Consider the following 7,885-nt stretch of genomic DNA (forward strand, 5'->3'; position numbering starts at 1 on the left):
AGGGGCAGCCAGGGTGGGCCGCGCGCCCCCTCCCCTCTGGTCCGAATTGGACTAGGAGAAGGGGGGGCGGCGCCCCCCTTTCCCTCTCCCTCTCCCCCTTCCTTTCCCCTCCTAGTAGGAGTAGGAAAGAGGGGAGTCCTACTCCTACTAGGAGGAGGACTCCTCCTCCTGGCGCGACTAGCAAGGGCCGGCCGGCCTCCCCCCTTGCTCCTTTATATACGGGGGCAGGGGGGCACCCTAGAGACACAACAATTGATCCTTGAGATCTCTTAGCCGTGTGCGGTGCCCCCCTCCACCATAGTCCTCGATATTATTGTAGCGGTGCTTAGGCGAAGCCCTGCGACGGTAGAACATCAAGATCGTCACCACGCCGTCGTGCTGACGAAACTCTTCCCCGACACTTTGCTGGATCAGAGTCCAGGGAACGTCATCGAGCTGAACGTGTGCTAGAACTCGGAGGTGCCGTAGTTTCGATGCTTGATCGGTCGGGCCATGAAGACGTATGACTACATCAACCGCGTTGTTGTAACGCTTCTGCTTTAGGTCTACGAGGGTACGTGGACAACACTCTCCCCTCTCGTTGCTATGCATCACCATGATCTTGCGTGTGCGTAGGAATTTTTCTGAAATTACTACGTTCTCCAACAGTGGTATCAGAGCCAGGTTTTATGCATAGATGTTATATGCACGAGTAGAACACAAGTGAGTTGTGGGCGATACAAGTCATACTGCTTACCAGCATGTCATAATTTGGTTCGGCGATATTGTTGGATGAAGCGGCCCGGACCGACATTACGCGTACGCTTACGCGAGACCAGTTCTCCCGACGTGTTTTGCACAGAGGTGGCTAGCGGGTGTCAGTTTTTCCAACTTTAGTTGAACCGAGTATGGCTACGCCCGGTCCTTGCGAAGATTAAAACAGCACTAACTTGACGAACTATCATTGTGGTTTTTGATGCGTAGGTAAGAACGGTTCTTGCTAAGCCCATAGCAGCCACGTAAAACTTGCACCAACAAAGTAGAGGACGTCTAACTTGTTTTTGCAGGACATGTTGTGATGTGATATGATCAAGACGTGATGCTATATTTTATTGTATGAGATGATCATGTTTTGTAACTGAGTTATGGGCAACTGGCAGGAGCCATATGGTTGTCGCTTTATTGTATGCAATGCAATCGCCCTATAATGCTTTACTTTATCACTAAGCGGTAGCGATAGTCATAGAAGCATAAGATTGGCGAGACGACAACGATGCTACGATGGAGATCAAGGTGTTCCGCCGGTGACGATGGTGATCACGACGGTGCTTCGGAGATGGAGATCACAAGCACAAGATGATGATGGCCATATCATATCACTTATATTGATTGCATGTGATGTTTATCCTTTATGCATCTTATCTTGCTTTGATTGACGATAGCATTTTAAGATGATCTCTCACTAATTATCAAGAAGTGTTCTCCTTGAGTATGCACCGTTGCGAAAGTTCTTCGTGCTGAGACACCACGTGATGATCGGGTGTGATAGGCTCTACGTTCAAATACAACGGGTGCAAAACGGTTGCACACGCGGAATACTCAGGTTAAACTGACGAGCCTAGCATATACAAATATGGCCTCGGAACACGGCGACCGAAAGGTCGAACGTGAATCATATAGTAGATATGATCAACATAGTGATGTTCACCATTAAAACTACTCCATCTCACGTGATGATCGGACATGGTTTAGTTGATTTGGATCACGTGATCACTTAGATGACTAGAGAGATGTCTGTCTAAGTGAGATTTCTTAAGTAATATGATTAATTGAACTAAATTTATCATGAACTTAGTACCTGATAGTATTTTGCTTGTCTATGTTTGTTGTAGATAGATGGCTCGTGCTGTTGTTCCGTTGAATTTTAATGCGTTCCTTGAGAAAGCTAAGTTGAAAGATGATGGTAGCAACTACAGGGACTGGGTCCGTAACTTGAGGATTATCCTCATTGCTGCACAGAAGAATTACGTCCTGGAAGCACCGCTGGGTGCCAGGCCTGCTGCAGATGCAACTGACGACGTTAAGAACGTCTGGCAGAGCAAAGCTGATGACTACTCGATAGTTCAGTGTGCCATGCTTTACGGCTTAGAACCGGGTCTTCAACGACGTTTTGAACGTCATGGAGCATATGAGATGTTCCAGGAGTTGAAGTTAATATTTCAAGCAAATGCCCCGATTGAGAGATATGAAGTCTCCAATAAGTTCTATAGTTGTAAGATGGAGGAGAATAGTTCTGTCAGTGAACATATACTCAAAATATCTGGGTATAATAATCACTTGATTCAACAGGGAGTTAATCTTCCTGATGATAGTGTCATTGACAGAATTCTTCAATCACTGCCACCAAGCTACAAGAGCTTCGTGATGAACTATAATATGCAAGGGATGGACAAGACTATTCCTGAGCTCTTCGCAATGCTAAAGGCTGCGGAGGTAGAAATCAAGAAGGAGCATCAAGTGTTGATGGTCAATAAGACCACCAGTTTCAAGAAGAAGGGCAAAGGGAAGAAGAAGGGGAACTTCAAGAAGAAAGCAAGCAAGTTGCTGCTCAGGAGAAGAAACCCAAGTCTGGACCTAAGCCTGAAACTGAGTGCTTCTACTGCAAGCAGACTGGACACTGGAAGCGGAACTGCCCCAAGTATTTGGCGGATAAGAAGGATGGCAAGGTGAACAAAGGTATATGTGATATACATGTTATTGATGTGTACCTTACTAATGCTCGCAGTAGCACCTGGCTATTTGATACTGGTTCTGTTGCTAATATTTGCAACTCGAAACAGGGACTACGGATTAAGCGAAGATTGGCTAAGGACAAGGTGACGATGCGCGTGGGAAATGGTTCCAAAGTCGATGTGATCGCGGTCGGCACGCTACCTCTACATCTACCATCGGGATTAGTTTTAGACCTAAATAATTATTATTTGGTGCCAACGTTAAGCACGAACATTATATCTGGATCTTGTTTGATGCGAGACGGTTATTCATTTAAATCAGAGAATAATGGTTGTTCTATTTATATGAGTAATATCTTTTATGGTCATGCACCCTTAAAGAGTGGTCTATTTTTATTGAATCTCGATAGTAGTGATACACATATTCATAATGTTGAAGCCAAAAGATGCAGAGTTGATAATGATAGTGCAACTTATTTGTGGCACTGCCGTTTGGGTCATATTGGTGTAAAACGCATGAAGAAACTCCATACTGATGGACTTCTGGAATCACTTGATTATGAATCACTTGGTACTTGCGAACCGTGCCTCATGGGCAAGATGACTAAAACGTCGTTCTTCGGAACTATGGAGCGAGCAACTGATTTGTTGGAAATCATACATACTTATGTATGTGGTCCAATGAATATTGAGGCTCGCGGCGGGTATCATTATTTTCTCACCTTCACAGATGATTTGAACAGATATGGGTATATCTACTTGATGAAACACAAGTCTGAAACATTTGAAAAGTTCAAAGAATTTCAGAATGAAGTGGAAAATCATCGTAACAAGAAAATAAAATTTCTACGATCTAATCGTGGAGGAGAATATTTGAGTTACGAGTTTGGTTTACATTTGAAGCAATGCGGAATAGTTTCGCAACTCACGCCATCCGGAACACCACAACGAAATGGTGTGTCCGAACGTCGTAATCGTACTTTACTAGATATGGTGCAATCTATGATGTCTCTTACTGATTTACCGCTATCATTTTGGGGTTATGCTTTAGAGACGGCCGCATTCATGTTAAATAGGGCACCATCAAAATCCGTTGACACGACACCTTATGAACTGTGGTTTGGCAAGAAACCAAAGTTGTCGTTTCTTAAAGTTTGGGGCTGCGATGCTTATGTCAAAAAGCTTCAACCTAATAAGCTCGAACCCAAATCGGAGAAATGTGTCTTCATAGGATACCCAAAGGAGACTATTGGGTACACCTTCTATCACAGATCCGAAGGCAAGCCATTTGTTGCTAAATTTGGATCCTTTCTAGAGAAGGAGTTTCTCTCGAAAGAAGTGAGTGGGAAGAAAGTAGAACTTGATGAGGTAACTGTAACTGCTCCCTTATTGGAAAGTAGTTCATCACAGAAACCGGTTCCTGTGACACCTACACCAATTAGTGAGGAAGCTAATGATATCGATCATGAAACTTCAGATCAAGTTACTACCGAACCTCGTAGGTCTACCAGAGTGAGATCCGCACCAGAGTGGTACGGTAATCCTGTTCTGGAAGTCATGTTACTCGACCATGGCGAACCTACGAACTATGAGGAAGCGATGATGAGCCCAGATTCCGCAAAATGGCTTGAGGCCATGAAATCTGAGATGGGATCCATGTATGAGAACAAAGTATGGACTTTTGTTGACTTGCCTGATGATCGGCAAGCCATAGAAAATAAATGGATCTTCAAGAAGAAGACTGACGCTGATGGTAATGTAACTGTCTACAAAGCTCGACTTGTTGCGAAAGGTTTTCGACAAGTTCAAGGGGTTGACTACGATGAGACTTTCTCACCCATAGCGATGCTTAAGTCTGTTCGAATCATGTTAGCAATTACCGCATTTTATGATTATGAAATTTGGCAAATGGATGTCAAAACTGCATTCCTGAATGGATTTTTGAAAGAAGAGTTGTATATGATGCAACCGGAAGGTTTTGTCGATCCTAAAGGTGCTGACAAAGTGTGCAAGCTCCAGCGATCCATTTATGGACTGGTGCAAGCATCTCGGAGTTGGAATAAACGCTTTGACAGTATGATCAAAGCATATGGTTTTATACAGACTTTCGAAGAAGCCTGCATTTACAAGAAAGTGAGTGGGAGCTCTGTAGCATTTCTGATATTATATGTAGATGACATATTGTTAATTGGAAATGATATAGAATTTCTGGATGGCATAAAGGGATACTTGAATAAAAGTTTTTCAATGGAAGACCTCGGTGAAGCTGCTTACATATTGGGCATCAAGATCTATAGAGATAGATCAAGACGCTTAATTGGACTTTCACAAAGCACATACCTTGATAAAGTTTTGAAGAAGTTCAAAATGGATCAGGCAAAGAAAGGGTTCTTGCCTGTATTACAAGGTGTGAAGTTGAGTCAGACTCAATGCCCGACCACAGCAGAGGATAGAGAGAAAATGAAAGATGTTCCCTATGCTTCAGCCATAGGCTCTATCATGTATGCAATGCTGTGTACCAGACCTGACGTGTGCTTAGCAATAAGCTTGGCAGGTAGGTACCATAGTAATCCAGGAGTGGATCACTGGACAGCGGTCAAGAATATCCTGAAATACCTGAAAAGGACTAAGGATATGTTTCTCGTTTATGGAGGTGACAAAGAGCTAGTCGTAAATGGTTACGTCGATGCAAGCTTTGACACTGATCCGGACGATTCTAAATCGCAAACCGGACACATGTTTATATTGAATGGTGGAGCTGTCAGTTGGTGCAGTTCTGAACAAAGCGTCGTGACGGGATCTACATGCGAAGCGGAGTACATAGCTGCTTCGGAAGCAGCAAATGAAGGAGTCTGGATGAAAGAGTTCATTTCTAATCTAGGTGTCATACCTAGTGCATCGGGAGCAATGAAGATCTTCTGTGACAATACTGGTGCAATTGCCTTGGCAAAGGAATCCAGATTTCACAAGAGGACCAAGCACATCAAGAGACGCTTTAATTCCATCCGGGACCAAGTCCAGGTGGGAGACATAGAGATTTGCAAGATACATACGGATCTGAATGTTGCAAACCCATTGACTAAGCCTCTTCCACGAGCAAAACATGATCAGCACCAAGACTCCATGGGTGTTAGAATCATTACTGTGTAATCTAGATTATTGACTCTAGTGCAAGTGGGAGACTGAAGGAAATATGCCCTAGAGGCAATAATAAAGTTATTATTTATTTCCTCATATCATGATAAATGTTTATTATTCATGCTAGAATTGTATTAACCGGAAACATGATACATGTGTGAATACATAGACAAACTTAATGTCACTAGTATGCCTCTACTTGACTAGCTCATTGATCAAAGATGGTTATGTTTCCTAACCATAGACATGTGTTGTCATTTGATTAATGGGATCACATCATTAGGAGAATGATGCGATTGACATGACCCACTCCGTTAGCTTAGCACTTGATCGTTTAGTATATTGCTATTGCTTTCTTCATGACTTATACAAGTTCCTATAACTATGAGATTATGCAAGTCCCGTTTACCGGAGGAACACTTTGTGTGCTACCAAACGTCACAACGTAACTGGGTGATTATAAAGGATCTCTACAGGTGTCTCCAAAGGTTCATGTTGAGTTGGCGTATTTCGAGAATAGGTTTTGTCACTCCGATTGTCGGAGAGGTATCTCTGGGCCCTCTCGGTAATGCACATCACTATAAGCCTTGCAAGCAATATACTTAACTAATGAGATAGTTACGGAATGATGCATTACATAACGAGTAAAGAGACTTGCCGGTAACGAGATTGAACTAGGTATTGAGATACCGACGATCGAATCTCGGGCAAGTAACATACCGATGACAAAGGGAACAACATATGTTGTTATGCGGTTTGACCGATAAAGATCTTCATAGAATATGTAGGAGCCAATATGAGCATCCAGGTTCCGCTATTGGTTATTGACCGGAAACAGTTCCAGGTCATGTCTACATAGTTCTCGAACCCGTAGGGTCCGCACGCTTAACGTTACGATGACAATTATATTATGAGTTTATATGTTTTGATGTACCGAGGTTTGTTCGGAGTCCCGGATGTGATCACGAACATGACGAAGAGTCTCGAAATGCCCGAGACATAAAGATTGATATATTGAACGACTATATTCGGACACCGGAAGTGTTTCGAGTGATTTCGGAGAAAACCGGAGTACCGGAGGGTTACCGGAACCCCCCCGGGAGAAGTAATGGGCCCTATGGGCCTTAGTGGAGAGAGAGAGGGGCAGCCAGGGTGGGCTGCGCGCCCCCTCCCCTCTGGTCCGAATTGGACTAGGAGAAGGGGGGGGGGGCGACGCCCCCCTTTCCCTCTCCCTCTCCCCCTTCCTTTCCCCTCCTAGTAGGAGTAGGAAAGAGGGATAGGAAAGAGGGGAGTCCTACTCCTACTAGGAGGAGGACTCCTCCTCCTGGCGCGCCTAGCAAGGGCCGGCCGGCCTCCCCCTTGCTCCTTTATATACGGGGGCAGGGGGCACCCTAGAGACACTTGATCCTTGAGATCTCTTAGCCGTGTGCGGTGCCCCCCTCCACCATAGTCCTCGATATTATTGTAGCGGTGCTTAGGCGAAGCCGTGCGACGGTAGAACATCAAGATCGTCACCACGCCATCGTGCTGACGAAACTCTTCCCCGACACTTTGCTAGATCAGAGTCCGGGGAACGTCATTGAGCTGAACGTGTGCTAGAACTCGGAGGTGCCGTAATTTCGGTGCTTGATCGGTCGGGCCATGAAGACGTACGACTACATCAACCGCGTTGTTATAACGCTTCCGCTTTCGGTCTACGAGGGTACGTGGACAACACTCACTAGTGCAGAACCGGGCAATAGCACCGGTTCGTAAGGCCCTTTAGTGCCGGTTCCATAACCGGCACTAAAGTGTGGGCACTAAAGCCCCCCCCTTTAGTACCGGTTCAGCACGAACCGGTGCTAAAGGGCAACCATGTGGCACGAGCCAGCTCCGGGGGCCTGGAGCCCTTTAGTACCGGTTGGTAAGACCAACCGGTACTATAAGGTTTGGTTTTTTTTTTTAGTTTTATGATTTATTTTTCATTTAATTTTGTGTTTCCATTTTAATTCTTTTTCGTTTGCTGGTATTTTACGATACTACACATTGTACACGTT

The sequence above is a fragment of the Triticum aestivum genome, chromosome 2B (assembly GCF_018294505.1).
Source record: "Triticum aestivum cultivar Chinese Spring chromosome 2B, IWGSC CS RefSeq v2.1, whole genome shotgun sequence".
NCBI classification, from domain to species: Eukaryota; Viridiplantae; Streptophyta; class Magnoliopsida; order Poales; family Poaceae; genus Triticum; species Triticum aestivum.